Source organism: Mandrillus leucophaeus, unplaced genomic scaffold (genome assembly GCF_000951045.1).
Source record: "Mandrillus leucophaeus isolate KB7577 unplaced genomic scaffold, Mleu.le_1.0 Scaffold76, whole genome shotgun sequence".
Lineage (NCBI taxonomy): Eukaryota > Metazoa > Chordata > Mammalia > Primates > Cercopithecidae > Mandrillus > Mandrillus leucophaeus.
This window is the reverse complement of record NW_012108252.1, coordinates 2,000,023-2,005,958: the sequence shown is the minus strand read 5'-3', so window position 1 is coordinate 2,005,958 and position 5,936 is coordinate 2,000,023. Positions and strand designations below refer to the sequence as shown.

The 5,936-nt window shown below is 39.4% G+C and overlaps 1 long non-coding RNA gene across 1 annotated transcript in view; it reads right to left on the bottom strand.

Moving 5' to 3' along the window:
* Positions 1-4,612, bottom strand: part of LOC105529265 — a 15,227-nt gene extending 10,615 nt beyond the window's left edge. Inside the window, exon 1 of the long non-coding RNA XR_001004485.1 lies at positions 4,562-4,612. This is a non-coding gene — a long non-coding RNA (uncharacterized LOC105529265). The remainder of the gene's footprint in view (positions 1-4,561) is intronic.
* Between the last annotated feature and the right edge of the window lie 1,324 nt (positions 4,613-5,936).

Genomic DNA, 5,936 nt, shown 5'->3' with positions numbered 1-5,936 from the left:
AACCGTGCCCCTGCAACATTCATATGGTGGACTTCTAATCCCCAGTACCTCAGAATGTGACCTTATTTGAAGGTAGGGTCCTCACAGAGGCTATCGATGACTATAGTATCCACATCTCCAGCCAAAACCTCTCTCAAGTTTCAGACTGGTAAAGATGGCCATCTACCTGCTATCTCCCATGGGATATTTCTTGAACACTTACAACTCAACTCAACTTTTATCTTCCTCTGTATTTTATCTTCTACTCTATCCCACCTCTCAATGATTTCCAACTGGATTCTCTTCTATCTTTGAAGTTTCCAGGGATGGCTCTATCATCCAACCAATCACCCAGCCAAACATGGGATTCATCTTTTCCTCCTTAACTTCTCTTATGTCTCTTGTTTAATCAGCCATCGCATTTATTTGCTTTTATTTCTGAAGTATTACTGTGATTCACCCCCCTCCTCTCAATCTCTGTAATATCTGTGCTGGTTTATTTATCATCTCAGGCCTGGGCCAGGACAACAACTTCTTCAATGGCCCCCGTTTCCAGTCTTGACTCTCTTCAATCTGTCTTTACTTTGCTACCAAAACTAACAATATTCTAATAAACAAATGTGGCCATGTCATTTCCTTTCTTGGGACTTTTCAATGATTTAACATGATGTGCTAGGAAGTCAGTAAATGTGTGTGTGTGTGTGTGTGTGTGTGTGTGTGTATAAAATGAATGAATGAGTATAAGATACTGACCACACTCCTTGGCTCACAAGGCCATTTATAATATGTCTCTGCCTACATTTCTAGTCATACTTCCTATAATTTCTAACTCACTAATTTATATACTAATAATTCAATAAACACATCATATTATGTCACTTCTCTGGACAGTCCTGGAAAGCTCTTCCTCGTTTTCTTCATTTGGATAACTTTTGAGCTTTTTGTGGGGCTCACTTTATGTGTCAATTTCTGTGTCTCATCCATTCTAATTTATTTATTCTAACACATCTAATTATCCACACTATGCCAAAAACTGTTAGGCACTAGGAACAAAATGGCAAATTAGGGGATCTTTGCCCTAAAGGATAGGTAGAGAGACAGACATGGAAACCAATAGATATTATTCATTGAAAGAAAGGTTATAATAGAAGAGGAATACAAGAAAATGATGAACAAGATGAAGAGAAAATAGAAGATTTTAATTATTCAAATCTACCTGTGGCGCTTAGGAGCTGGGAGGAAAAGAATCTCAAGCGAATGAACCAATGTGTATAAAAACAAGGAGGTCTGAAAGAAGCTGGATGGGTGATGTTATGAGTTAAACCGTGCCCCTGCAACATTCATATGGTGGACTTCTAATCCCCAGTACCTCAGAATGTGACCTTATTTGAAGATAGGGTCCTCACAGAGGCTATCAATTTAAAATGAAGTTATTAGGGTAGACCCTCATCCAATGCAAACAGTGTTATTCTCAGACAGACCAGTTCTTTTTGTTGAAGACTAGTAGAAGACAAGTAAAGACAATTAAGCAATTGAGAGTTGAGTTTTAGCAAACTCGTTCTGATGGTTGGATAGAGGATAGATCAGAGGTAGGGAAGTGGAGAGGCTGGTTGAACACAATGAGGCTGTGGCAAATCTTTCAGAAGAGAGAGGTGGAAAGCTTGGCCCAACTCAGTGGCAGGGCGGGTAGGGAAGATGAAGCAGATATGGAAAATATTTATGAAGGAAAATTGGCAGCACTTGGTGACATGACTGGATGTGTGAGTGAATGGCACTGGCAAATTGCTTTCATTGCAATTATCCTTATATTATGAGCAACTAACTGAGCCTATGTCCGAAAGTACAAAGAGAGAAGACACAAACCAAAGAAAAAACTGAGGTAGATAATGACAGATTTCCTCCCAATGTATCTCCAGCCTTGATTCAGACCTTGTGGCACAGTCCAGACAATTGTAAGTCCTATTCCTAATGGTTCAATATTAAAAAACAGTGGGGACTTATGAAAATTGGTTATGTATAAAGCCCACAAACAAATAAAAGGAAACTGTTACAAGAAGTCACCAAGAGAATAATAATAGAAGAAACAAAGAAAACATCAAGGGGCTTCCTTTCTTCTGCAGACTGCACAGAAACTGTGATAGGTTAATGTCTGTGTCAACTTGACTGGACCATGGGATGCACAGATGTCTGCCCGAGCAATATTTCTGAGTGTATCTGCTGTGAGGCAGTTTCTACCAGAGGTTAGCATTTGAATTGGTGGACTGAGTGAAGTGGATTGCCCTCTCCAGTGTGGCTTGGAATCACCCCATTCATTAAGGATCTGAATAGAACAAAAATATAAAGGAAGAGAGGATTTGTCCTCTCTGCCTGTCTGCTTGAACTGGAGCATCAGTCTTCTCCCTGCCTTGGTGATCCTGTCTCAGGCCTTCAAACTCAGATGGGAATTTATACCATCTTCTCTAAAGCTTTTAGGCCTTCAAATTACACCATCAACTTTCCTGGTTTTTCCGTTCACAGTGGGCAGATCATGGGACTACCTGGCCTATGTCATCAACGAATGTTTGCCAATACTTTGTAATCTTTCTCTCTAGCTCGCTACACAAACACACACACACACACACATACACACACACACACACATACACACACAGAGAGAGAGAGAGAGAGAGAGAGAGATTCTCTTGGTTCTGTTTCTCTGGAGAACCCTGACTAATGCAAATACTCTTTCTTCGTTTCTGCCTCCCTCCTTTCATTCCTCCTTTTCCTCTTTTCTCCCTTCAGAAAATAGTTACTGAGCTCGAACTTTATGTTAGGTGCTACATTAAATGCCAGAGGTATGTAGATATAAAATAAACAGATAAAAAAGCAAAAAATTTTATAAGGACCTTATGATTTAGTGGACGAAGGATGTGTAAACAAGGAATCATAGTGTTATGTAGTAAGAGTTGTAGGCACTCAGAGCTTATTGACAATGCCTTGCTCTGCTTGAGGGAACTAGGAGAGATTTCTCAGAAGCTGTGATTCTTGAGCTGGGTCTTGGAAAAGGTAAGGAGAGGCTCAAAGGCTAGGGAGTGATGTCTTCAGGGAAATGCAAACAGTTACCTGACTACTGAATTAGGCCATCTCAGGGCAGACAGAAACCAAGTGAGGAGGTTGGAAGGGTGGTCTAGATGCCTGATCTTGTAAGCCTGACATCTTTTCATTGAACTATTACCAGTTTGGTCCATGAAACAAACAAACTTTTGATTTCACAAACAGAAAGTATTTTCCAGACTCTCTTTTCTCAAACATGCAGGCTTCAAAATAAATAAATAAATAAATAAGTTAAAGAAATGAATCTAAACTCAGAGAGCTTCACTTGGGTCCTACTGTGGTAAACTAAACAAACTTCTCCAAGGATCTGGGCTTCAGCTTCTTTGTGAGACAGTGCTACTTAGTGCAAAGGCTGTAGAATTTGGATACAAGTTAGCACTCGGTGACTTACTGGCCAAACAACTCAGGATTAGTTGCTTTGTTTCCCTGAGTCTTCTTTTGCTTCCTGGGCAGTACTTACACTCCAGCCCTCAGTTTAACTTCCTTCAGGAAAGCTGCAGTCACCACTGCTTCTGCTGGGCCTAGGAGGTTAGCAGTAAAATGCACATGTATAATGAGTGAGAGAGGGAAAGCAACTGTCTCTAGTCTTTTTGGGTTGGGCACAAGAGCCACCAGCCAGAACTGGCACAAAAGATTTGGGGAATCAGAGCATGGCTACGTCACCACCTTGAGTGAAGTAAATAATTCAGCTAAATGAAAGTACTCCAGTTGGTAGTTTTTGGCTGCAGCAGAGCCATCTAGTCAAAAAGCATAATCCCAGGGTATGAAAAATCACAAACAATCACAGGACATTGGTACAAGGAGGAAGCTTATAGGCTATTGATTCAAACTCCTTCATTGTACAAAGGAGAAAACCAAGAGTTTAGGAAAGCTCAGCTAACCAAGTATTATTAGGCATTCCATTACTCTTTTATTAGGAGAAATCTGGTATTAGGAAAAACTCAATTCACCTGAACAACTGGTTTGGTCCTTATCTTTTGGGTATGGAAAACCTGATTATAGATTGAGTTGCCAGATAAAATACAGGACATCCAGATAAAGCTAAATTTTTGACAGACACCAAATAATTTTTTTTTTTACTATAAATGTATCCTTAATACAGCATAAATATAGAATACTAAAATTATTCATTTTAATCAGAAATTCAAATTTAACTTGGCTTTCTGTTATTATTTTTCTATATCTGGCAACCCTAATTATAGAGTGTCTTTTCATCTCCCATCTTTGCTCTGACTCTTAGGAAGCTTAAAGGCAAATGTATCATCATTGTTTTCTAACAGTACTTCATGGTGTGCACTTGGCTTTATCTTGTTTGTTTATTTTCCATTCACCCTTTTCTTCATTAAAAAAATCTAGTTGTTACAAGTATCTCAGTAAGCAACATCAAAAACTTTGCTTGGATATTAACTTAAAAAACAGCCACCTCATGGGGTACTAATTAAGGGCTATACTTTGTACTCAGTCCTGAAGATGTAAATATAAGTAATACCTTCTGTCCAATCTCAAAGAGCCCTACACAAGGCGGGGTCGGGGGAAAGACCGTTGTTTATACAAGTAATTAAAATGCAGAGAGACAAATTACAAGGTCCAAAGTCACACAGCTAGTTGGTGTCAGAACCAAGCTGTGTTTCCTTACATTGCATTCCATGTAGTGGGCTGGTTCACAAGAAGTTTATTACCCATATCTACCTAAATACCTATGGGACAGTTCAGTAGGCACTGATCATTTGGCCTTCTCAGTACCCATCATTTTTCTAGGAGTAGCATCCTTTTATAGAGGCAATTGCTCCTTCTCTTCCTCAAACTTTTCAATATTAATAGGATCTTCCAATCAGTGTACTTCTTCTCCATGACCTCAGATGTTTGATTCAGGGTGTGGACACGTGACTCAAGCCAGAGCAAAGTCCTTCCCCAAGAATTCCCAAATTGGAACAAGAGAAAAGGCAATCCCTTTCTGGTGGCAAAGATGGAGATGAAAACGTAAGCAACAGCCATATATCTTGCGGTGTGGAGGAAGCCAGGCTGAGCACATAAAGTTAATAAACATAGAGTAGCAGAGACACTTGCAGCATTCATGTCTTTAATTTCAGCTGTTCTCAAAGCTATGCTGCAAGTCTGCTCGATCCTTCTAGCCGAAAATAATTTTAGTCATGTTTTTGTCTCTTGCAACCGAAAGGGTTATGGCTAATAGAGATAATTTGAGCTGAATTACTATTGGCATTTCCCCAGTGGGCTTTCAGAATAATGTGCTACAGCACAGTTTACACAAAGCTCGTTCTGTCTCTATACAATGCAGAAAAGCTCCTGTCATTTTAAAGGTACTGCTAAACCCGTATTTTCCCAGTCAGCTTCCAAGACACCCTCAAGATGCTTTCACTTCTGACAGATTTGTGTCTAGCAAGATCAAGCAGCACCACGGTGGGTTAATGCTAAATAGTCAAGCTGACTTCAAAATCTCCAAACTAGCTGCATGCTGCTGTTATCATTGCTCCCATTTTAAGGATGGGGAAATTAAAACCTGGAGAGGCAAAGGAGGTTGTTCAAGTTCATACACACTTGGCTAAGTTTATTCTAGAACCTATGTCTCTTGTCACTTAGAATATTGCTTGTTCCACTATAGTCCCTCTTAAAAGCTGCTATTCTTTTTTAGGATATTCAATCTGGAAAAAAACAGCATTGATTATGACAACATAAAAAGAGCAAAAATTTCTCAGGCTTTATGATTGCGTATTAAAATTTATCGGTCATTTTGGGGAGGAAGCCTTAAGAAAGTTGTTAGACATAATATACACTTGAGCATCCTCGTTTTGGCTGTACATCACAATCCCTTGTGAAGCCTTTTAAAATAAAGATTTTTGAGTCAC